This window comes from Tamandua tetradactyla, chromosome 20 (assembly GCF_023851605.1).
Source record: "Tamandua tetradactyla isolate mTamTet1 chromosome 20, mTamTet1.pri, whole genome shotgun sequence".
In the NCBI taxonomy this organism is placed as follows: Eukaryota; Metazoa; Chordata; class Mammalia; order Pilosa; family Myrmecophagidae; genus Tamandua; species Tamandua tetradactyla.
The window spans coordinates 42,618,559-42,645,557 of record NC_135346.1 but is presented as its reverse complement, the minus strand read 5'-3'; the positions used below and the strand labels follow the sequence as shown (position 1 = coordinate 42,645,557).

General features: G+C 37.0%; 1 protein-coding gene and 1 pseudogene across 2 annotated transcripts in view; both read left to right on the top strand.

Moving 5' to 3' along the window:
* The window catches only part of GABRB2 (gamma-aminobutyric acid type A receptor subunit beta2), a 245,582-nt gene that overhangs the window by 97,627 nt on the left and 120,956 nt on the right, over positions 1–26,999 (top strand). The window lies entirely within an intron of this gene.
* On the top strand, positions 21,851–22,863 carry LOC143664571 (polyadenylate-binding protein-interacting protein 1 pseudogene; annotated as a pseudogene).

Below are 26,999 nucleotides of genomic sequence, written 5' to 3'. Positions count from 1 at the left end.
CTTACAGAAGGAATTTTTTTGGCTCAATAAATGGGTGGGAATTTTTAGCTCATCCTTGTTTCACTGCTCTTGAAGCTTACAAATAAAGCAAAGCTTCCCTTTGGAAATTAAATCAATGTTATAGGTTAAGGATTCAAATGACATCCACCACATTAAGAAACACTTAAGTTTATTTCACTTTCAGAAGCAGCTCATTATCTGCACTCTTATGGACAGAATAAAAGGCAACAAATGCTAACTGACTATAAATCCTTGGAGGATGATACTAATTCCATGTTGACTTGTTTCCTCTAACCATAATGGATAAAAATAATTAGGTCTTCATGTTTTATCAGCTTTAATAGGCTGATAACTAAGAAGACCAGAATAACAAACAAAGCTGTTTTCATCATCAAAAATTACAGTAGGCATCTGTGCACTTCATTTCATTGCATAGTAAGCCCAAGAAACACAAAACTATCAGGTTTGTGGATCTGGCTGCCTTGTTTAAAGTTCTTGCTGTTTCACTGAGTAGCTGAGCTCCATCGTTCTGAACTTCAGCTCCTTGTCAGTTTGCTTGTACCTACATCATAGGATTGTTGGGAAGATTAAGTGAGCAAGTACTTGTAAAGCCTTTAGTAAAGGGCCTGGCACATGTTTACATTGTCTGTAAATTGGTTGTTATTATTAACATTGCTGATTGTATCTAAACTTGACCTGATCAGCTGTTTCCATCACAATTAGCGGAGGATGATTTCAGGCAGGAAGTAATGATGCGGGTAGATTCTTAGGTTCCAGCACTGTGTCAGATGCTGGGGATACAGAAAGCCAAATGAGTTATTCAGTTCTTGGGGTTCAGAAGCTTGTAGCTTAGTGGAGGAAGAGGACATGTAGTGGAACAATGAAGAGAGGTAGGAGAGGGTAGTAGGGTTGAGAGCCATGCCCTGGAGTAGAAAAGCCACAGGGGATTGTTTGCACTGGCCTTGTGGCCTTTTATAAGCCAGCTAACACCTCTAAATTGATAATACCAATTTCATTTAACTTAAAGAAAATGTGGTCAGTAATAATAATATAATCCATCTTTAGCGGCTGGCACAGAATAGGTATTCAATAAATGGAAACTGTTGTGAGCGTGGTTATTTCTGTTATAGGTTATCTATTAAGATAATCATAATAGTCAAAACTGATTGGCACATACCCTGTATCATTTACCTTACGTACGTTTTACCTTCAAGTCATAATTATTGCCATCCCATAGATTTTAATATGATTCTATTGTTAAAGAAGAGGAAACTGAAGCTTAGATAAATGCAGTACCTTTTTCAAAGTGGCGCATCTGTACGTGTTGGAGCTGGGAAGAGCACCCAGGTTTTTCAGTCTCCAAAGCCTGTGTCCTTTGTGATGTGTTCATGGATTTAATGTAGAGAAATGACGTGGGGCATGGATTGGGAGGTACTAGTACAGACACAGACATACTCAGAATTTTCACTAAGACTATTAGATGCAATTATTCACTTTCACTATTTCATATTAGGAGTAGTGTACTGTCCTAAAAGGAAGCTTGAGAAAATATTGGTAGCTTAACTTAGATTTAATGAAACAGGCACACTGAAAGCAAGTTAAGATGAGTCACCAAACTTTTAATTCATCCAAGTATCTATCCTGTCAACTACTAAGCATCTCTTGTTCTCCTAGGTGGGGGGTGAGGACTGCAGCAGTGCGTAGACTATAAGCCCGGCCTCTGAAAATAGTTGCAATAGGTGAAGGGAAAGGATAAAAATAAATATGGTGATAAATATTAGGCTTGCAAAATGTGATGAATTCTGTGAAAAAAAAATGAAACTGAATGATCTGATAAATACTGACTGGAAAGAGGTGTGGAGTCCGCCTTTACAGAGCAGGTAGTCAGGGAAAGCCCTCTGAGGCTGTGACATTTGAACTTCAGTGTTATCGGTTAAGAACGGACAGGGAGAGTTCTGAGGAATGAGTCCTTCTGTTAGAACAAAAGTGCAGTGGTCTTAAGGGGGGAACAAATAATGCGCTCACAGGAAGAAAATACAAATCAGAGCCAGTACTACTACTTTACCCACAGCTTTATGTTTCCTCTCTTTCACATTATTTTATTTTCTTCATAACTGAGTGTAGTATTCATTAGTCTATTTATTCTTTTTTACTTTTTGCCACAAGAATATAAGCTCCATGAGAAAGGGACATCTGTCTTGTTCATTGCCCTATCCTGAGTCTTGAAAAGTGTCTGTCCCATAAGAGTCAATCAAAATATACTTGTTGAATGAATGTATGTATGAATGAATGAGTGCCAAGTCTCCACAGCACTTCCTATTATTTCAATCTAACTCTCCTACTCTATCAATCGATAAGGTCTGTTGTTTCCTAGGAGTTATCTTCCATAGTTTATCACCCTTCCTCTCTCTTTCAATGCAGGTAACCTTTTATGTAAAATAGCTTCTAATGTTTTTAAACAGTGCTTCTGCATACTGCAGTAAATTAAGAGTAGAGAAAGAAGCATAAAATCAAATTAATCAATATCATTTAGAACCGAAGTATAAAAGATTATTACATTTTAATAAGGTGAAAAATTATGATTGTCCTACCTAATAGGCGATTTGTAGCAAATTCTCTTTATTAGCAAGAGGAACTAATTAGCAGTAACTGCTTCAGGTAATGTCATTTCAGTGGCTGATAAGAAGGTATTTTGAAAACAAAGACAGAATCAGTAAATCCCATATATCCTCTTCCCAAACTGTGACTTAAATGCGTGTAAGGATCTTCTATGTAGACATATCCATTGGCATGTCTTCCTATGTTACCTTATGATTTGCAATCATTGCAATGTTTTGAAAGATTTATGGAGATGTGACGTTGGAGCCAATTGTACAGAGGTGGGATTTAGGTGACCCATTTTAAACTACTTTCTACCATAGATTGTGCCAGTGAGAAACAATCTAATGCGAGTTAGGGCTTTTCTAATACAAGCCTCGGAAAACACATTATACCTGAACCTGAGTTCAAAAGGAGGCCTCCTTTTATTCGTGATAGTCAAATACTCTATCACTAAAAATGTAGGTGACTTCTCACTAACTTCAAGGCAGAGCTAGCATATTGTTTCTTTAGTCTGGGCTATGTCTTGATGTTATCTGGACCTTTTTTGTCTTCTTCAACGTGTGCACGTGTGCACGCACATGTATGTGTGCTTACTGATGGGTTTGTTCTCATGAGGGGAGTGAGGGAACACTCAACTTTTAGTCCATTTGCTGGAATCATGGGTTGATTTTTCCTTTGGGAAGTTAGATGTAAGGAGCATAAGGAGCAGTCTTACGCCCAAGTAAAAGAGTCACATGGTGTGATACTGAGAAATATTGTCCCCTTCCCCCCAGATGGCTCTTTCTTCACGAATGAAATGTGTAAGCTAATTGCATTTTTCACTGCCAGACCAATGTTACTCACAAAGGGTTAATTCATGGAGCCTGGTTAAGTTGCAGAGTCTCCAGCTCCACTCCACTCCAATCAATCAGCATTTCTTGATGAGGAGATAAGACTCAGGTCTGGTCATTATTTGATGGTATACGGAGTTCCTTCAGGGAGGAAAAAGCTATGTCTACTGCATGGGCAGGCAGGCGCTGCACAGTGATGTGTGTTGAAAGAACAGGAGGCATATCAGCCCAGCAGTGAAAAGGAACTCCTACATTGTAGGTGTGAACAAAAGTTCTACTCTGTGAAGGCGAGTTTCAAATTCTGTTGATTACATTCCAGTTGGAGACTTAAATTCTGAAATCCCTGGAAAGGCTGAATTCAGTCTTTTTAGTATTTTTAGTTTTCTCATCTGTTCTCTTTTGTTTTATTGCAAAAATCGCCGATATCTTAAACAAACAAACAAAAAAGGACTATATTCCTGACCTACTTGTCCTTCCATTGTGATTTTGCTCTGTTAGATTGATGCTCAGGCTTCTTATTTTTCCAACCTAAGTGGAGTTCATGGGTCAGTTTCATCTTTTGTATTATTTTAAAATTGTGAAAAATCAAATTGCTGGCATTCAGTGATGCCCTTCTTTAATTTCGAAAAGGTATTGTGTCCTTGCAAGGTTGCGGTTTCCGTGGACATGGATAGAAGCAGAGTCTGGAATAAATATATAGACAAGCTTGCAATAGCTCATTACCATGGTAGTTGCTGACTGCTAAGATACCGCATGGCAGGGCAGAGCAGGGGGTGGCAGGGAGTTCTATGTTTCAGGTGCTGTCAACTACTGCAGACATAGTTTTGCCCAGTTTTGTTAAGGAGCCTGTCAGGGTAAGGGCTTACCTATGTAGACAGTATTCACTTCAAAGCAGGCACTGATCATGAGTGTGTATCTTAAATAAGCCATGACACCCCTGTGCTTTAAAAGGTGGATGTTTCCTTATTTATTTTCCTCTCTGCTCTGTGGGGATTTGGGGACATCAGAATTTTTTACTTCTCTGCATGGCACCATCTGCATGAACAGATGGGAAAGCATGTCACAGGGCTAGAGAGGGATTCCAATACCAAAAAAGAGGAGAAGAATGAAAATGGAATGTGATGGCACCGTGGACCAGAATGAGTGTCTGTGGCTGGGAATTCTCTGTGATTGGACCAGGTGGTGAGCCGTTCATGGAATCCAAGGGTCCCCAGAACCCTGATGTCCCCTGTGTGCTGCAGGCAGATTGTCCAGTCCTGGGAATGTGCATGTGTCCATTTCTCTGTCTGTGCTGACAGGAGAGGCCACTGGTGTTGTCAATTGCAGCACCCTATGGAGGACAGCAAGAGTTATTTTCCATTGGGCTTTCCATGGAAACTGGCCAGCAAAGTGGCCACCTGGGTTTCCTGGTGATACGTGAATGTATCATTATAAATATATTCTCAAAACTGGGTAATTGACAAATATATGTACTTTTGCTCATGATTTTTATCTACATGTTTGTTATTTTCCAGTCATTTATTCACATTCATTTAATAGTTATTTTGTGCCAGGCACCATGCTGAAACTTCACATGCTTTTAACTCTAAAATATTTTTACTTACCCTGCCTCCATTCTACAGAAGAGAAAAGTAAACCTCAGAAACATTAAGTAACTTGCCTAAACTCACCCAGCCAATAATGGCGGAGCCAAGTATCGTATCCTGGCCTATCTGACTTCTGAGATTACTACAGTTACCCCATAATTGCTCCTTTCATCTTCATCCTTCTATGAAAATAGAGTTGCATAATTGGCTAAAAGTCTCCATATTTGAACATGCATAAAGTATGTGAATGATTTACTTTCTTGGCTATTTATCTTTTATATTATAGAAAAAAACCATTAAGTTTACATTCAAGCCACGTATTTTGTTGCCAAGAAACTTTGCTCATAGATTTATTCAACCTAGGACACCACTGTTCTATATCTGCCTTATCTGTACATTATAAAATGTGACAGGGTTTATAGCATAATTGTTGCCGTTGTAAAATATGTGTCCTTAAAATGATGAGCCACTGGAAATTTGAAATTATTATGTACCCCACCCATCATCCTATCTGGATACACTCAAGAAATTGTATTTTTTTTCTCTGTCCACCTTCCTCTCATTTCTCTCTCTCTCTCTCTCTCTGTCTCTGTCTCTGTAAGAGTAATAATTTGTTTTCCAGTTACCTAAATATGGTATATGTTCCTCATAGAAGATATGAAAAGTAGAGATTTTTAAAATATTAAATGTTAGAATAAAAAAATCCTAATGATTCTACCATTACAGAGAACCAGTACTAAGAGTTTAAGTATGATCTGCTATAAAATAAACATTTTTCTCCACATTTTATAAGAAAAGAGATTACTTACTACCCCATTTGTCACAGAGCTGACATGCCATGCCCAGATTTAAACCTAGGACTGGTTCAAAATACGAGCTCACTTCTCCCCAAAATGCTTATTCTGTGCTTTTTGGAGCCACAATTTTAAATCTAGGAGAACTATCCTGTTCTACTGCAAATCTTGCTTATTTTCCAAGTCATCAATTTTCTTGAAAATGACAGTATCACTTTATTCATTACCTTTAATCATGAAAACTGACTCAAAACTCATTTATCTTAAAATGCATTATAAAAGCAATTTTTCTTAATAATAATAATGCTTGTAACCCAGCCTTACTCATATCTGCTTTAAGATGGTATGATTTTCTTAGATCTATATTTTGTGACTAGAGTAGTCTATTAGTTATTTAATTTTTGGCTATTATCATTGCTAAATTTTATATGACACTTCACCAGGAACTTGACATAGTGCTGATATCAGAACATCATTTCTTGATCCTTAAATCAATTTTCCTTCCCCTGATATTTTAAAATTGATTTTAAACAATGTTTCATCTGAGTGACCCTATCATGACCCTATGACCCTATCATTCAGATAGCTTGGTAACATGCTACCATATCATGATAGCATGTTACCAAGCTATCCAGCTCCATGGTGTTTTAGTTTGCTAATCTGCTAGAATGAAATATAGCAGAAATGGGTTGGCTTTTATACAGAACATTTGTTAAGTTAAAAGTTTATGGTTCTAAGTCTATCAGAATGCCAAACTAAGTCATCCAGGGAAGATACCTTGACTCAAGAAAGGCTGATGCACCCAGAGCACCTCTGTCAGCTGAGAAGGTACATGGCTGGTATCTGCTGATCCTTTGGCTTCTGGTTTCAAACAGCTTTTTTTTCTGCATCTCCTTGTCTCTGTGTCAGCCCTGAACTTTCTTCAGAATGTTTCCTCTTTTAAAGGACTCCAGTAAACTATCAAGGCCCACCTTGAATGGGCATCTCCATGGAAACAATCCAATCAAAGTTCCCACCCCACAATATTAAATCAGGATTAAAAGAAACATGGCTACCCCCAAAAGATTGGCTCAGGTCAAAGGACCTGGCTTTTCTGGGGCACATAACAGCTTCCAACCGATACACATGGCATCCTCACAGCAGCTCTATATGCTAGATATCATTATTTCGATTGATGACAGGTACCACTGACCTCCTCAAGTCAGATGACCAAGAAACAGGAACAGTGGTATTTGAACCCAAACCTGAATGACTGAATAACCCCACAGGCATGTCCTTTCCTCTCAGGGGCACTGATAACAATAAAAAGAGACTGGCACCAACACTCTTTTTTGTTTGTTTTCTTCAACCTATGTTCTTCTGCTATATTCTTTTACTTTGAGGCTATAAAGAAAATACTCTAAAATGAAGGTTGCTCTAAAATCCCATGGTTAAGTAGATAAAGTCTTAATCTCCAGCCAGTTTTAGTGTGGTCTAAGTTACCTTTACATTACCAATCCAAGAACAACCTCTAATGCATTCTCTGTGTCAATTATGGTGACTTGCTTAATTTCTCAGTCTTACTTTCCTCATTTATAACATTGCAGATTGTGCCAAGGGCTGCCCACCATCGGCCTTCAGGTCAGATCCAGTTTATTGAAAGATTTTATTTGACTACCACATCCTTTTTAAAAAATTAAGAGATTCATTTTAAGTTTGTACTTCCTAACCATCTTTTAATATCTGAAGATAGGGAACAACAGGCCTTATTTCCCACCTGACAACCATAAGCTAAAACAGAAAAATTGATGCCTTTTTAGACAGGGTGTGTGTTTTCCACACCCCACAGTCCTTACTATCCCCTGTTATTTCATGCCCAGCCTACTCTTACATTAAAGCGGTCATATCCTGATCCCTCCATGGATCATGAGTCCGTGATTGTTTGATTACACTCAAGTCTTTCGTAATTCTGGCATTCTTTGGCTCTACACTATGTCATAACCATGCTCCATAATTTTCAATGGATAAAGCAAACTAATTTGCTTAGAATGTAAGGTCAACCACTGCTTGCCTTCATCTAGCTTTTGTTATTTATAAATATTCACCAATTTGCTTGCCTGTTAAGTTGCTGTACCCATTTTACCAATATATCCTGGCTCTGGTAATATATTCTTACTGTTCCATACTTGCAGGAGAAACCTCTGATCTCTGCTCTATCTAGCAAAATCTCATCCATCCTCATAGCCTACCAGATAGCTTGTCTTCTCTAGAATGACTTCTTCAGCTTGCTATCATTTTCCTGTTTGGAAGTTTTATAACACATATTATTGGAACTTAACACATAATGCCTAATAATAATCATTAAATAAATATAATTATATTTATGTTCATAGCTGAAGTTTATGGAATGCTCATTCCATATTAAGCACTTTCTATGAGTTATTGATTTAGTCCATGCAACCATACGAAGCTATAAATGATCTTATTTTGCCACACTGTTATTATCGTTGAGCTTCAAAATGGTTAAATAGTGTATGCAATGTTATAAAAATAATCCTTTCCTAGATCACCTTATCTTGAATCTGAGCTTTGATCTTAAGGCTCTTAGTATTTCTGTAAAATATTTTCCACAGGTCATAGCAAGCACTATGCAGAAAGTTGGCTTTCTATGTATAAATTAGTATTGGTCAATACCTTCATTGTTATCCAGTACGTTAGAGTTTAGGGGGTTAATACCTTTGTGCAATTGGTTGCCCAAGTCATGATAGACGTGCAATTTTTAGGTTTTAAAACGTATACGTTATTCTACTCAAAATCATCATACAAACTTTAGGTCCCTACTGCTGTATTAAGAATAAACAGACATCGCCTTGTTGCATTGTTTTTCTCTCAGGGGTGATATGTGTTTGGTAACAATTAGTCTATTATGATATTTCTTGAAGCGGGGGAGGGGAGAAGACAAGAGAGTGTTGAGAAAGCAAATATAAAATTGGTTGTACAACAGTGGGTGTATATTAATTGCTTAAAAATAATTGCTGTAGAAATAATTACTCATTAGCCACATCATAGTGTAGTACCAGCACCTTAACTAATGTTAACACTGTGCATGAAAATTATAACCAGCATGTAATGTTGCATCCCAGTGCTTTGAGAATAAGCACTGGGATGTGCTTATTAATGTCTAGGAAGACGGTTTTGCTAATAATTGCCTGACAGAAATATATCTTTACCTAGACTTTTTCTGTCATTATGTGTTGAAGTACTTTAATGTTTGCAAGATGCGATGACAACTTCTAAAGTTACTTAATTACATTTAGCAACTCCTAAAGTTGTCTGTCTGGTTAAACTCAAATCCATCAGAAACCAAATTAGCAAAGGTATACTGACGTTGCAGAAGATTTAGGCATTTGCTTCCATGGCTGGAAATTAAAGATAGAAACTGCTTTAGTGAACCAGAAAGTACAGACTGCCACTGAAACCATTCTTGTGCCATCAGCAGGACCCTCCCTAAATCACTTTGACAGATGAGCCTATTCTTTTACACATCATCTCCGAAAGGGAAATCTACCATCTACTCTGGGGAGTCATTTCATTATTTTACAACACTCACTATCAGCCAAGTCATCACTCTGTTTAACCTAAATCCTCCATGTCCTTCATGTTAGAATTTATGACCACAGCTTCCTGTTTGGTCCATAGCAAAAAATGTGAACAGCTGATTCCCACTCCTTTGAGCTTTCTGTATAAATGCAGACTGTTAGTACATCTATCAGACTGCATTTCCTTCTCCAGCTAGATCAGCAGAGATCATGCAGCCAGCTGTTAAACAATTAATTCTCAGGTTTTTACACACAGTAACATCTTATTGATTTATGAAGCCATGATGATGCCTCCCCCCAGCCCCTGAGAGCAAGCTCTGAAGACAGGGTTGGGGAATTGGGGGGGTTACTCACAGTGTGGCCATTCTTTAACTTGGTTGCACATCTCCCAATCTTCCCACCCTCTTTCCATTTCTCAGCTTGGAGGAAATTGAAATTGTACTTAGAAAAGCAGTGCTACACACATTTTCCCTTTTGCTGTCATCCATTATCAGTTTTCAGTTTTCGTTCAAGGTTTCGGTATGCTGTATCTATCCTCACCTTTTTTTGTAAACATGCAAGTCGTCTAACATTTTAGACACAGGTATTGTACTTTTTATTTGTGAGCCTTTTCTGTTTCTCTGAAATCCTTCTTTAAATGAGTTCTGGTCTCTTTTTGTTATGAATCACTTCATTTTGCTTTAATTCTTTACTTAGTCAACAAAGCTTTTTACTGAGAGTGTCATCATTTGGGTAGAAGATAATATGTTTTCTTTTTTTCCCCTCTTGTGTTTTTGAACAGTCTTGCAATACTGATGTCTTTTTGGACCAACTTTGCATATATATATACATATATATAAAAGTTTTTCTTTCATCTTAGTTTAATTTCTAAATTTTATGTTCTAATAGGTCTCCAGTTGTAAGGGACTCTCCAAATTACAGATTCAATTGCCTGATCCCCATACCCTCTTTCCAAAATTCCAACCCATCTTAAGTAATTAGTAGCTTTTGAAGAAATAAAATTATATAAGTGAAGCAGCAGAAAGGTAGTCTTACCACTTTCTGATAAGATTCTCAGGGTCATGCTTCCATAGAATTCTGAATAAATAGCAGTTCAGAGTTCAAAAGGATCTTTTACATTACAGCCACACTTCGTTTGCATGTCACCTCAATCTCACCCAGAAAGAGGTAGAACCAAGGCTTGAACCCAGAATTGCTCTACTCCATGGCTCCTGTTCTTGTCCCTGTGCCTCTGTGTATGTAACATATTAATTTACAAACACTGGGCTCACCTATTACAAGTCATTCAGAGATGAACATACTATTATAAGCTTCTTTGTTCTCTTTGCTTTTTGTTTCTCTTAACTAAATCTCAAAGTTAAACTATTGGGTCAGCACACGAAAGGTTCCTGATAGACAAATTACCCTTTGAAAAAGTTGAACAAATTTATATTCCTATCAGCAATAATTGAATATCTTTGTTTTTCCACATTCTCCCCACTTACTCCGTTTGCAAAATAACGGTTCATTAGACAATATTTGGCATCCATTTGTTTCCATGAGAAATTTAGGCTATATCCTTAGTGCATACAATTGGACATATCAATTCCAGATGGAGTTAAAAATTAGCTACAAAATTGAAACCATAAAATACACAGAAATATAGTGAAATACTTACCTCATCTCTGAATGAAGAAAGACTTTGTAGGCACAAAAGCAGTTTAAAAAATAAAAATGTAAATGATTGATAGCTTTGATGGCAGCAAAATAATATCAAAAAGCTGTAATGAATGACTAAGAAAAAGAGAAACACTGCCCACAGGAAAACTGGCAAAGTTCATGAATAAATAATTTACAATTAAAGATATTTAAATGGATGTTAAATAGAAAAAAAAAACTTTCTGGTAATCATAGCTATCCAAAGAAGGAATAGGCTTCTTCCAGAGAGCATGAATTCCAAGTTACTGGAGATATTCAAGTTGGAGCATTAATTGTATATATCTTATGGATGGAATTCAATTATCAGAAAGATGTTTATACAGATGTCACTTAATCTTCTTTTCTACCTTGAGAAACCATAATTAAATAAAGAGATTTCCACTAACACTTAAGTGGCATAGGCATTTCATTGAAGTACCCTATATTTGACATGGTTATCTGCTGACCATTATTTCCAATTCATAAATTGTAAAGTATCCCATTAATCATCAAATTTTCTCATATAGCATACAAATTCTATTATGAACAGAATAAATTAGAAGGAATGAATAATCTTGTTACTAAGGCAGATGGGGAAAATTGTTTTAAATAACCCTTTTCAGAGAGAAAAGCAATACACATTTATCATAGAAACAGTAAAAACTACAGAAAAAGATAGAAAATAAAAATAAACCATATTTCCACAGTTTTTGTTTACTTTCAGGCATTTAACTGTGCACTCAATATAGCTTTTTAAATAAACATGAAGTCATACTGCACAAATTGCTTTAAAATATCCTTTTTTTCTTTTAGCAAAATTATGTTCCCATAGTCTCATTCTTCTTTACATGTTTTTCTTGTTATCATATAATGTCAAAATTAATTTAAACCTTCCTGTTTATTTTATATATATAAAAAGTTTTATTTTCTCCCAGTTGTAAATAAAGCTGTACTTAGTACCTTGTGCATAACTTTGCATATCTATCATTTTGCCTTCACATTAAATTCTTGAAGTGGAATTTTGGGAACAAAAATTTGCACATTTCTTGGGTTTTGATTGACATTATCAAATTAACTTCCAGAAAGTTTGACCAATTTATACTAGCAGAGTGTAAGGGTCTCTTTACCTACAGAATCTGTAGGCTTGCATATTACAATTTCTTTAAAGTTTTGCTGATTAAAAGGCAAAAATTACCATAGTTAAATTTGTATTTCAGATACAGATTTGCAGTTTATAATGGTGTTAAACATTTTCCCAACTATGTATTGCATTCTTATGTACAAGATTAAACTCTGTAGCAGTAAAAATGTCATTTAGATGGAAATCTTTTGACATTAGCGATCAGAATGGCAGAAAGGCATAAGCCTTCAGTGTTCGTGGATTTTGTTGGAGTCGGGTGTACAAGCTGAATTTCCAGTATGTGCCAGGAGGCAGCTTCAAGTAATTTATTTCTTCTGTTTAAAAAAATAACAGCAGCAACAACAGAGAACCTATTTTACTTTACTGGTTAAAATGTCATAGACACAATCGCGTACTGCGGGGAAACTATGTGTAAGGGCATGGTCATCTCTGTCAACCACAGAAAAAGCTTGCCACTCTCAGCAAGTGCTATACTTTAAGAGCGAGACAAATTTCATGTGGTAAGATCTTTTCCTCAGGCACCAGACGCCATGCATCCTACTCCTGGAATGCATGTGCATGTGTGCGTGTGTGTGTGCGCATGTGTGTGTGTGTGTGTGTGGTGAGAGAGAGAGAGTCAGTTTAAAGGTCATTTCAGTCCAATGTGGATCCCTCACTGGCAATACTCATGCCCAAACTTCCATGCTGGCTGGCCGAGGCTTCCAGGGGCCTGACTCCTCTCAGTTTGACATCTCTCTTTGTCCACTCCTGCTCTTCCCCGCTTCCTTTCACAGGTGATGATCCATCATAAACATCCTACAGTGTCTGCTTCTGGAGAACTTAACCTGAGACAGATAATGTGTCTGCTGGGGAAGACAAAAAAATAACAAATATGCAAACAGGAAAGGTTCAGATAGTGTCAAGTATAATAAAGGAAATAAAACTGTGCATGAGGCATGAGCAGTGGTGGAAGGGTGGAACCACTTTAGCTAGAGTGGTGGGAGAAGTCCTCTTAGCTGGGCTACAGTGACCTGAGTCCTGAATGGAGACCTGAATGACAAGAAGGAAGTGGTTCATTTAAGGTACAGGCAGCCTTCATCTGCTCTGCTCTAAATCCCAAGGAATGGAATAGTTCTGATTTATTTGACAGTCTAACTAGAAGAATCCAAATCTTAAATGAATTTCTATAATGTATTCTATCACTCAAGGACTCACAGGAAACAGTGCACTGAAAATGGGATCATTTGAAGTGTGTTTAATTAAAGGGTTATTTACAAAAAAAGAAAGAAGACACCTCTCCCTCCTGGAGTTAGGCTCACAGATTGCTGTCAATCCCCTTAGCCTTCTCGCCTGGAAAGGACAGGGCAAGGAACAGTTCTGACCCATGGATGTGGACACAGAAAGGTCACCTTCCCACAGGGTGGCATCCTGCGGGAGTAGTAATTCCCCTGATCTCACTTTCCTCCCTCCCTCCAAACTCCTGTTCTCCCACAAGGGCCAAATTCAACTTGAAGCCAGAGGACCTGGGAGCCACTTTTGGAAGCCCACACCCTCCAGCCCTGAGGGCTCAGGGCTTGGTGGTTAAGAGTGCAAAGTGGAACTGGAGGTGCCAAGGAAGGCAGCCAGCATGACCAGTTCCTATTTTAGAGTAAAACTTGGAAGGGATGTGGAAGAAGTGAAAATAGACTCAGCCGAGACTGTAAGCTCAGTCTGTCATTGGCTCGCTGTAAATCGATGTCTGTGCATCCTCTTTATTTTTATTTGTTTCTTTAAAATAAAATGCTGGAATAAATAAACCCATGAACTTTTTCAGCTCCAAAATGTATCAAAAATCAAAATGAAATATTTTAGATATATTTTAATGAATATAGTGAAGAAGCTTTTGGTATATTTAAACATTGTTTCTATTGTGGAGAAAATCTCAGCTGAAGTAACCAGGCAGTCCAAGCATATGTCCTTCCTATATGTCCTTCCTGTCTAGAAGGGGCTCTGGATCAATTAAAGCTCTTGTAGTGATCTGAAGTCAGATTTAAGCTGGTAGGCTATGAATCAAAGAAGGATTTTTTTTTTCCCCTCAGGGCACTCAAACTTCCTCTAAGGCGTAATTTAGAGAGAATAGAGGAGAATCTCATTCCTGAGATGGCCGCGGGATTTGTAGATGAGACATCAGGAATGCATGCAGAGAATATTGGCAAACAAGGGACTGACTAGAGAAGAACAATAAAGACTCAGGCTGAAGTCTATATCTATCAATATTCTTCCTTGAGCAAGATTTACTCTTACGAAATGAGGTTTTGTTAGATATGCTGTTTGGATGCCAATGCATGCTATTTAAGGAAATGTATTTCATAATAGTTCCTGAATTTGTACCAGAAACCTGTGTAGCCCTTTAATGGTCCTGGTAACTTTGAAGAAGATATAATTCCAGAAAATCAGAGTCACAGAAGGCCAAACAGCTGCAGAAGAGTACAAATAGCTCTAATCTGCAATGCATGATGTATCAAATGGGAGCATGATTGCTAGCAATCTTACTTTTTTTTGATGATTACAAAGTTGAGAGTAGTAGTGCATGTGACTCTTTGCAAGGATTTTTAAAGAGCTTTCTAAAACAATTATGCATGATAGGTTACTGGATAGCGGACTTAAGTGTTGGAGATTTAAGTAGAAAGCCTCTGTGGAGGTAAATCAAGAGCACCGGCTGGGGAAAAAATGCTGAGGGAGAATTTCAATCAGGAGACTATTAAGTGGAACTTCTTAGGGAGAGGACTGCATTTGCTTGTCTGGGGTGGTCTAATCTACATAATTGACTAAAACAGAATGAACAGCTGTGAAATACAGCATTTGAATTTGTGGGTAAAACAAAATTACAAAATATACAGGGTCACAGAACACGCAGTGTATTTTCATAGGATTACAGAATCCCCAAGCTAATTTGCGATATTAGAGATTGGCCAACCCTCCAGAGAAGCCGAATGACTTTATCAAGGTCGACCAGATGCTTAGTTATGGCATAGTGGTTAAGTACGTGCACTCTGGAGACAAACTTAGTGGATTAAATCCCAACTCTACCACTCACTGTAAGACCCTCAGCAAAATTGCTTTACATTGCTGCATCTTAAGCTTCTCACATATAAAATGGGAATGGTAGTAGGACATGTGAGAATATTTTCCCTTTATTAGAAAAGTTGTGAGTTTACAGTGCAATCATGCAGAAAATACAGAATTCTTATACACCACTCACCATCAATACCTTACATTGGTGTGGAGTATTTGTTACAATTGAGGATAGCACATTTTCATAATTGCACTATTAACTATGGTCCATGGTTTAACTTAGGAGTTACTGTTTGTGTAGTGTCATTCTAAGGAATTAAAAATAATCATTTACTCTGTTACCACATATGCCAGTTTGGAGCTATAATGTACCCCAGAAAAGCCATGCTCTTTAATCCTCATACAATATTGCTGAGTAGGATCTATGTGATTGTTTCCATGGAGATGTGACCCACCAACTTGTGGGTAATGTATCTTTTGATTACATGATTTCCAAGTGTCTCTACCCATTTAATGTGGGGTTGCTTACTGGAGTCCTTTAAGAGGGAACCATTTTGGAAAAAACTTTAGAGCCACCAGAACCAACAAAGCCTATGAAACCAGAGACCTTTGGAGAAGAAAAATGCCCCCTTGGCGCAGAAGGAAAACACCCCCGGTGAAGTCTTATGAAATGAGGAGAGAAAGCTAGCAGACATCTCCATGTGCCTTCCAAGCTGAGAGAGAAACCCCAAACTTCATTGGCCCTTTCTTTGGAGTTAAAGAATCTCTCCCTCAATGCCTTAACTTGGGCATTTTCATGGCCTTAGAACTATAAACTAGCAATTTGATAAGTTCCCTTTTTAAAAGCTGTTCCAGTTCTAGTATATTGTATTCCATCAGCTTTTACACACTAAAATACCATATGTTTTTGTTTGTTAATGCTGCCAGAATGCAATATAAACCAGAAAAGTGTTCACTTTTATAAAGGGGACTTACTAACTTACAACTTTACAGTTCTAAGGCCATAAAAATATGCAAATTTAGATATCCAGAAAAAGATACCTTGACTCAAGAAAGGCCAGTGCCATCCTGGACACCTCTGTCAGCTGAGAAGTCGCATGGCTAGTGTTTGCTGGTCATTTGACTTCTGATTTCAACAAGTGGCTTCACTGGAGGTGTTTTCTTTCTTCATCTGCAAACATCTCTGCCTGTGATGACTCTGGGCTTTTTCCAAAACCTTTCCCTCTTACAGGACTCCAGTAAGTGGATTAAGACCCACCTTGAATGGATGGAAATACATCTCCATGGAAACCACATAATCAAAAGTTACCACCCACAATTTGGTGGGTCACATCTCCGTGGAAACAACTTGATCAAAAAGATCCAGCCCAAATAATAAGTCTGCCCCCACAAGACTGGACCAGAAAAAGAACATGGCTTTTTTGGAGTATACAACAGGTTTTTTTGTTTGTTTGTTTTTGTTTTCTTCACATGGGCAGGCACCAGGAATTGAACCCAGGTCTCCAGCATGGTGGACGAGAATTCTGCCACTGAGCCACTGTGGCAGCACCCTGGAGTATACAACAGTTTTAAACCAAACACCATATGTACAATCTAACATTCTCCCTTTTAATCACATTCAGATACGTATTTTAGAGCCGTTAATTACATTCACAATATTGTGCTGCCATCACCAGTATCCATCAGCCAAAGTAGACCCATCATTCTATATAGTAACCCTGTACATTTGGAGCCTTAATGCCCCCTTCTCTATACCCACCCTTCCCCTGGTAACTTGTATTCCGGATTCTGACTCTATGAATCTGCTTATTCTAATGATTTCAAATCAGTGAGATCATACAATATTTGTCCTTTCATGTCTGGTTTGTTTCACTGAACATAATGTCTTCCAGGTGCACCATGTAGTCACATGTATCAGGACTTCATTCCTTTTTAATACTGAATAATATTCCATGGTACACATATAGGACATGCTATTTTTCCATCATTAGTTGATAGGCACTTGGGTTGCTCCCATCTTTTGACAGTTGCAAATATTGTTGCTATAAGCATACATATGCAAATATCTGTTCCAGTCCCTGCTTCTTTCAAATCTTTTGGGTTTATACCTGGTAGTGGGATTGTTGGATTGCATGCTGATTCTATACTTAGCTTTCTGAGGAACTGCCAAACTGTCTTACACAATAGCTGCACCATTTTTACATTGCCACCAACAATTAATGAATGTTCCTACTTCTCTGCATCCTCTCCAACATATGTTATTTTCTGTTATTTTAAGTACCATCCATTCTAATGGGTGTGAAATACTTTCTCATTGTGATTTTGATTTGCATTTCCCTGAGGGCTAATGATATTCAGCATATTTTCATGTGCTTCCTGGCCATTTGTATATCTTCTCTGGAGAGATGCCTATACAAGATTTTTTCTGATTTATTAATTGGGTTGTTTATCTTTTTGCTGTAAAGTTGAAAGATTTTTAAATATATTCTGGATAATAAGCCTTTATTGGATATGTGATTTCCAAATATTTTCTCCATTGTGTAGGTTGTCATTTTCATGATAAAGTCATCTGAAGCAAAAACGTTTTTAATTTTGATGAGCTGTCATTTATCTATATTTTCTTTTGTTCTTTGTGCATGAGGTGTAAAGTATAAGAAATTATTGCCTAACACAAGATCCTGAAGATGTTTCTGTATGTTTTCTTCTAGGAGTTTGATAGTTCTGGCTCTTATATTTAAATCTTTCACCCATTTTGAATTGAATTTTGCATAAGATATGAAGTAGAGGTCTTCCTTCTTTTATTTGCAATAGGGATCCCGTTTTGCTAGCCCCATTTTTGAAGTAAATATTCTTTCGATATTGCTTGGTCTTTGCCCTCATGTCAAAAATCAGGTAGCCATAAATGTGAGGGTAGATTTTTGATTCTCAATTCTGAGTTTTTTATTTTATTTCATTGGTCTATATGCCTGTCCTTGTGCCAGTACAATGCCGTTTTTATTACTGTGGCTTTGTAATATGTTTGAAGATTGGGAAGTGTGAGACCTCCATCTTCATTCTTCTTTTCCAAGATGGCTTTAGTGATTCCAGGCCCCTACTCCTGCATATAAATTTGATGATTGGATTTTCCATTTCTGTGAACAAGGTTGTTGGAATTCTGAGTGGGATTGCATTGAATCTATAAATTGCTTTGGGTAGGGTTGACATCTTAACAATATTTAGTCTTCCAATCCATGAACATGGAATATCCTTCCATTTATTTAGGTCTCGTTTGATTCCTTTTAGCAATATTCTGCATCTTTTCTGCGTATAGAATGTTTACATCTCTAGTTACATTTATTCCCAGATATTTTATTATTTTAGTTTCTTCTGTGAATGGAATTCTTTCTTTATTTCTTATTCTGATTGTTCATTTCTTTATTTCTTACTTTGATTGTTCATTGCTTGTGCGTAGGACACTACTGATTTGGGGGTGCTTGTACCCAACCATATTAATGAATTTGTTTATTAGCTCTACAAGCTTTGTGGTAGATGAGTCAGGATTTTATTTATATCAGATCATATCATCTGCAGATAAGGAAAGTTTTATGTCTTACTCCCCAATTGGGTGCCTTTATTTGCTTTTCTTGCCTAAGTGCACTGGCAAGAACTTCTAGTACAATGCTGAATAACAGTAGTGACAGTGGGCATTCTTGTTTTATTCCTGATCTTAGAGTGAAAGCTTTCAATCTTTCAGCATTAAGTGAGATGTATGCTATGGACTTTTCATATATGCCTTTTATGTTGGGGAAATTTCCTTCTATTACTAGTGTTCTAAGTGTTTTTATCAAGAAGCAGTATTGGATTTTTGCAAATGCCTTTTATGCATCAATTGAGATGTTATGTTTTTCCCCCCTTCATTGTGTTAATGTGGTATATTACTTTAATTGATTTGTTTATGTTGAACCAACCTTGCATATCAGGAATAAATCCAGCTTGATCATGGTATATAATTCTTTTGATATGCTGTCTGATCTGTTCACCATTATTTTGTTGAGGATTTTTGCATCTATATACATAAGAGGCATTGGTCTGTTCTTTTCCTTTCTTGAGATATCTTTACCTGGCTTTGGTATGAGGGTGATGTTGGTCTCACAGAATGAATTGGGAGTATTTCCTCCTCTGTTTCTTTTTTTTTGAAGAGTTTGAGCAGAATTAGAATCAAGTCTCCCTTGAATGTTTGATAAAATGCCCCTTTGAAACCATCTTGTCCTGGCCTTTTCTTTGTTTGGGGGTGAGGATTTAATTACTGATTCATTTAATCACTTACTGATAATATAGGACTTTCTGCCATTTGGCTATTTAGCCTTTGTATGGCTTACTTTTTTTTGACCTTCAATTTTTCTGTTAATGCTTATTTAATATTTATTTTATTTTTTGTATTGTACCAAATTGAATGTATTCTCTTTTCTATCTGGATCTATTTTTCATTTATTTTCCTTGTGGTTACCATGGGGTTAAAATTTAACATTCTAAATATATAATAATCATATGTGGTCTGATACTAACTTAACTTCAATGACATGCACATATACTTTTCCTATACTCCTCTAACTCTCCACATTTTTTATGCATTACCACTTATATCTTTGTACATCATATGTCCAAAATCATAGTTTTGTGTGTGGGGGGGGGGGTAGTTCTAGTGATGATGAACTCCCTGAGCTATTGTTTATCTGAGAATGTTTTAATCTCTCCATCATCTTTGAGAGAGAGACATAACATTCTTGGATGACAGTTGCTTTCTTTCAGCACTTTAAGTATTTCATCCCACTATCTTCTTTGCTTCCATGATTTCTGATGAGAAATCAGCAGTCAATCTAATTGGGACTCCCTTGTACATAACCTGTTGCTTTTCTTTTGCAGCTTTCAGAATTCTCTCCTTGACCTTTGCATTTGATAGTCTAAACAATATATGATGGGGTGTATTTTTCTTTTATTTATCTTGTTAGGTGTTCTCCAAGCTTCTTGAATGTGTATATTCATGTTGATTCCTAAATTTGAGAAGCTTCCTGTCATTATTTCTTTGACCATTCCTTCTGCCTTTTCTCTCGTTCTTCTCCTCTGGGAAACCCAAAGTTACTATTGATGGTGTCCCTTAGCTGTCTTAGGTTAATTTTGCCTTTGGTGTTTCTTTTTTTTCTCTCTACTCCTCAGCCTGACTCAATTTCAAGTGTCTGGTCTTCAGGTTCACTGGATGTTTTATCTACCAGCTTCACTGGATGTTTCATGTACCAGCTCTAATCTGCTCCTGAAACCCTCCTAGGCATATTTCATTTCTGTTATTGTGGTCTTCAACTTCAGGAGTTCTCTTTTTAAAATTTATATCTCTTTAATTAGACTCTCATATTGCTCCTTTATTGTTTTCCTGCTATCCTTTAGTTCTTTCTCTGTATTTTCCTTCATCTTCTTGAGCAGATTATTTTTTTTAAAGGCTTTGTTTGGTATGTCCACATTCTTATCTTCTTTAGTTTTTTCCTCCTCCTTTGAATGGGCCATCGTTTCCTGTTTCTTAATTTCTGCTATACTCTTTACATGTTAACTCTGAGATATATTTCCCAAGATACTTGTTTCTTGATTTTGTAACCAGTGTTGATAAGACAGAGATTTCCTTGAATTTAAGCCCTTCTCTGTCAAGAAGGTTTGTGCAAGGCGATTGCAATGTGCAGAGTTTTCCTTGTGTCTCTGGGCCTCTATCTTGTCCTGGGTGTTTGCTTGTTCATTGTTTTGGAGTTCCCAGCTTACAGGAGTTTGGTTGCCCCCTCTGTTTCTGAAGAGATAGACTAACCCAGTCTTTGCCCAAAATTGTGCACCTCTATAGTTTCTTACACTCTTTTCATTGTCTTGTGCTGCTTTTGCATGGAGGGAAAATTCTGGGAAGAGGGACACACCAGAAACAATTTTTCTAAGTCGTCGTTTCCCACCCAAAATGGGGTCAAGGACCCACAAAAGGGTCCCAGACCAGCTCCAAAATGCCCTGGGAAGGTAGTCAGAAGGGGCACCAAGAACTTCTTCCACATCTCCCCAAAGCTAAGCTTTCCTGGTCTCCTTAGCAAATGCAGCATTTCAACTAACTCCTCTCCACCCCCCACCCCCCTCCCCGGCCCTGGGGAAGCATAGCACCTTCAAGTCACCTCCAGTTTGCCCATATGCTGACATGGGTTGAAACAATGCCGATGCTCAAAGCTGGGTCCCTAGCAATCCAAAGTTGCTATTAAAAAGCCATGCTCCGTTATCTTTTTTTTCCTGAGCAGCAGCGACTCCGGAGGAGCTAGTACGAGGTTTCCATCCGGCCCCAACGGAGGGGGCGGGCCTAGGGCGGTGGTTCCCCGAGGGGAGCGGGGCCTGCCAAGCGGTCGCGGCACCAGCCGCCGCCTCTGCCCAAAGCCCCGATTTACCTGCAGCCGCTACCGCCGCGCCAGCTTAGAACCGCCCCATCGCCCCGGGCCCAGTGCGAGGTTCCCGCCGGCCCCTAGCGGCCTCCCTGGCCCGGGGCTCTCCCAGAACCAACAAGGCCCGTGAGCGCTCCGCCTAGTTCACAGGAAAAATCCCACGGGAGATCCAGTATTCAGCAATGACTAAATCCCAGGTGGCTGTAGCCCCTGTGTTAATATCTAAGCTGTGACCGCCCCCCGAATTTTACCCATCCGGTTGTTCTAATTATTCAGAATCTTATGCGGGTGGTTGTGAAGATTATCCCACTCTATCAGAAAACGTTCAGGACTTTTTGAATAATTTTACAGAGCAAACTGGCAGTTTTAGAACTGAAATTGAACAGTTTGTGGAGACCCTGAATGGCTGGGTTTCAACAGATGATGCTTTGCAAGAACTTGTGGAACTCATAGATCAACAGGACACATCGATCCCAAATTTCTTTTACATGGGACCCGCCTGTGTAATTACCTGTCTCATCATCTGACAATTAGCCTACAGAGTGGCGACTTTCACCAATTGCTACTTCAGAGATGTCGGACTGAATATGAAGATAAAAACCAAGATGCAAAAAGCGATGAAACGACTTGAAAACAATTTCATGCATTTGTCCTCTTCCTAGGAGAACTTTATCTTAACCTGGAGATCAGGGGAACAAAAGATATTCTTCAGGTTGGTTTTAGAGAGTTGGTAAATGCCCTCTTTTCTAATCCTGTAGATGATAATTTGTGGGGTAAAAGTATTGAAGTTGACAGAGAATTGAAAATGTTGTCCTAGATTGCAAATTGCAGACATCTGTAAAACAGATGCTCTTGAAACTTGTAGAACTCCGGTCAAGTTGACTGGGGTAGAGTCCATGCAACCTCAACATACAAAGAAACAACACTTGAAAATGATCTGAACTATTTCATGAGTGAACCAATATTTTATACATCTGATGGTGTTCCTTTCACTGCAGCTGATCCAGATTACAAAGAGAAATATCAAGAGTTACTTGAAAGAGAAGACTTTTTTCCAGATTATGAAGAAAATGAAACAGATTTATCATGGGCTGGTGATCCATACTTGTATGATATTGATAATGAGATGGACCCAGAGATAGAAGAAGCTTATGAAAAGTTTTATCTAGAATCAGAGCATAAGCGAAAACAGTAAAGTTAAATTTCAGCACATCAGTTTTATACAGCAGTGTACGTATGGTGATTTAGCAGAACATGGGAAAGGAAGAAAATGTTTCACATTTATACCAAATTAAGGATCTTGATTTAATGTTACTAATGTATGCAACTTTAATTTTGTTTAACACTATCTGCCAAAATAAACTTTATTCCCTACAACTTAAAATGTGTGTATGTATATATATATATGATAATTTATTATGTACATTTAATTCCAAATTTTGAACCAATAAAATCAATTTTGAATAATAAAAAAAAGAAAATCCATGATCATTGATCTGCCGTGCCTTCCTCTCGTCTTGGGGAAAAGGATTTTATGTCCCTTTCTGTTACCGGAAAGCCAATCTGATGCTGGACCTTACAGCAGCCAGCTGAAGAGTTGGAGATGGGCTTCAGTAACTGCCATGCAGAGGGAGTAATTTACTGTTCTTTATCATAGTTGGTCAGCCTCTTAAACTGCTCTTCCCTGCATGATGTTCAGTATTCTTCCATCTCCCAAGTTTCAAAATAGTTGCTTCAGACAGTTCCTAACTGTTTAATAGTTGTTCTGGTGAAAAGACTTAGTTTTGGAGCTCCCTACTCCCGCATCTTCCCCTTATAAGAATGCTTTAAGAATTAAATGTAATCATACATTTTAGATGGATTCTGGAACTTAGTTAACTAATATTTGTTATATTTATTGTTAGTGGAAATATAAGAATCAGTCACCTAACTCTTACATTAGCATTTTACCTCCACTAGATCAAAGAATAGCATATTATAAGAGGGATTTGAGCAATAAATTAATTTGGTTTCTCAAACAAAATGGTGAGGCATGCAATATTATCAGGTCTTCTTGGAGATATAAGGACTAAATTTTTAAAGTGACATTTGGGGTAAGAGAGTCAGATGATCTCTAGGACTTTTCAAAGTTTCACTTCATATTCCCATGCTTAAATTAGGTGCTTGAATGTTTTACCCCCACCAAAACATTTAAAAATACTTAGTTTTATTGTTATTTTTTAATATTCAACCTGTTTTAATATTTTAATTCTTCTTTATTAATGATACCTACTAATACAATGGGATTCCTTTATCCTTAGCTAATAAATTTGTACATTAAGTAAATGTACATTTTGAACAAAGTAAAATCATGTTGTGAATTTAAAAAAATGTGTTTTGAATGAGGTAGGATTAAGACATTTGATTTTTTTAACATACAAAAATGCTGAAAAATAGTTTTTTCTTGTGAAATAATTGGATGTTTGTCTAAATAAAGAAATCAAACAAAGTTAAAATCCAAAGTCATATTCTCATAATCTCTGGTTGAAATCCTAGCAAGTTTTCCACGTTTAGTCACATATTCTAGCTCCTGAAACCCTTTTAAATCCTTTGCTGGAAGTGCCAAGGTTTGTCACATTGCTTATTCTTCAGAGTTATTTCATAATGGCTGAAGACAGATAGATGAAGGCATCTATTATTTCTTAGTAATTATCTTTGGCCACACCCGAACTTGGAATGATATTGTAGCATCATTAAATCAGGTAATGGTGCTATAAAATATCTGATATGACTGGTAAAAATGCTGCTCACCTGTTATATTTATTAATTTTATAGATGTCTTTAATGACTATTTTAAGCTCTGCTGTGTATTTAGTTTTCCTGCTGTATGAAAATATGAACTGGATCATTTTTGAATGGCAGTGCCCACTAGCTAAGAAATAAGGCATTTATCCAAAAACCTCTTAGAGAGCCCAATATTTGGGACAGAATATTTACATGTCCCAAAGGTGGCCTTCATCAAGCAGTAAAATTAGGCTTAGAGAATACACATATTTTGCTTTTAACTATAGATGATTTGCTTTACCTTGTAAACTGGGTACATTCTAGAAGCACAATTGATTGTTCCCTTTGATTGAGAATAGAGCTGTCTCCATATAGTTCACATTGGTCTTAAAACCTATTTAGGACTCCTGCATAATGGGCTACTTGCCTCTTTTCAAAAACCCTAGTAGATCTCATGCTATGCCGGAGACCCGGGTTCGATTCCTGGTGCCTGCCCATTAAAAAATTTTAAAAAAAACAAACAAAAAACATAAAACCCTAGTGGTAGTGTTGAATAATTTAAGGCTCATTAAGGATGTTTATTAGGATTTAACGAAAGGCAGGCTCATGAAAAGTCCCTTAAGTATGTATTGTCTTACTCTTGTAGAAGCCTAATCCTGTTATAAATCAGAAAGTCCCAAAAAACAAATTTAGATTTTATTCCTGATATTTTCTAAATAAGATTCATTCTGGGATAACTTCTTCTGTAATGATTATTTTGACTCTCAAATTTATTTGAGTATGTTACATAAATTAAATCAAGCACTGAATATAGAAAATTACTTTAAGATACTCGGATTGAAAAAAGCTTATGATCATGACACAGCTTTCTTCCTTTACTTCTTTTTTTAAAATTTGGAGTGACGTGTACCAGGCACCTGGCAAAGTGTTTGAGGTACAAATATCACTCTCAAAAGGTTGTGGTTCCTGACCTCACAAAGCACCTCAAACAGGTAGAGAATTTGCTCTACATGTCAGTACTTTGTCTTCTGATCGAGTTGAATTCCATAAAAAAAAGTCACTTTTTTTTTTTTTTGCATTTTTCTCTGTGGGGAAGCTATTTACATCCATATTTTGTATATCTACTTCACTTATAAATGTGTAGATATTCTACATTTCTCAATGTATACAAATGTATGCACACCCACACTCAGCAACTCATACATAAAGGAGTCATCACTCTGTTTACTCATTCATTAGCAGGGGCAATAACTATTCCAAATGTTGTGGCAAATTTAATGAGCTAGGAACTGAGATAGTTTTTAATTCAGATTTTCAAGTTGAACAACCAAGTGTCAGAGAGTATAAGTGACTTGCCCAAGATCATTCAATACGGGTCAGGATTCTAAATAGATTCTTTGGGCTCCAAATTTGACTCTGTTCCATTGAGAGTAACTTAAAGATGCTCTGTAAATATTGACTAGAAAACATTCATGATGTTTTATGGCTTTTTGAAGTATATTATAGCATTTTAAAAAGCAGTAGCAAGCTGGTGTAAATATGAGTACATTCAATGTAAGGAAATCACTTTCTACTTTATTTTTAAAGCATGAGTACAAACTCATTCCTCTTGGGATAGCATTAGTCGATTTATTTTTTTTAAGTGTTTGCCGCATGACTTAGCTGACATGAATATGTATCAGCATGCGGTGTGACTCACAACCTAGAATGGCCATTGCAAACTTCACCTCATTTGCAACGGTGGGGACTGCTATACATAGCGTTCTCCTTTTGTGTCATAATTGTGCCCTCTTGCCCTTCATGTCCTTTTTGTCCAATCTACCAGATGAAGTTAGCTTTCTCTAGTTTCTAAACACAGGGATTATTTCTGGTATTTTACAAAAATAGCATGGACATTTGGTACACCCGATTGTGTAGCTTATTTTTATTTCCTTTGAAAATTTCTATTCTTTATAGTGCAAGTCTCTGTTAGTGGCAATTCAAGTTGTATCTATGTGTCAGAAATACCATCAGTAAAACAGAGAGAAATAAAACCAAGTATCACAGACCCAAAATAAATTTCCAGTTTTTAACCCTGGAAAAAGAATGAAATCTGAATGCTAATTTTTAATGGAATTTATAGAATATAGGGGTGTGACAAATCCTACTGAAAACAGAAACAATTTGAAAATAAGGTAAACTCTGGTACTATTTATGTAATGTAAATTAAATAGATTGAAACGGAGTCATTGTTAAAATATAAAAAGAATCCTTCCAATCTAAGACACAGTATAATTTTAAGTTAAAAAGCAAGAGAAATAATGCAATAAAATAATCTTCCAAACAGAAAAAATTATAATGAGCAAAAGCAACTTCTTGCTTCTTTATAAATCCATGTATTTGAATAAATTCAACAAATATTTATTGAGTGCCTTTCAGCAAATAAAACAAAGTCTCTGCCCATAAACAGCTTAAATTTTATTGGGTAAAAAGACATTTATCAAATAGAAAATAAATGAGGAAGATAATTTCAGATCGTGATAACTGCTTCAAGAAAATAGAAAAATGAGATGGAGCATAAATTAAAGC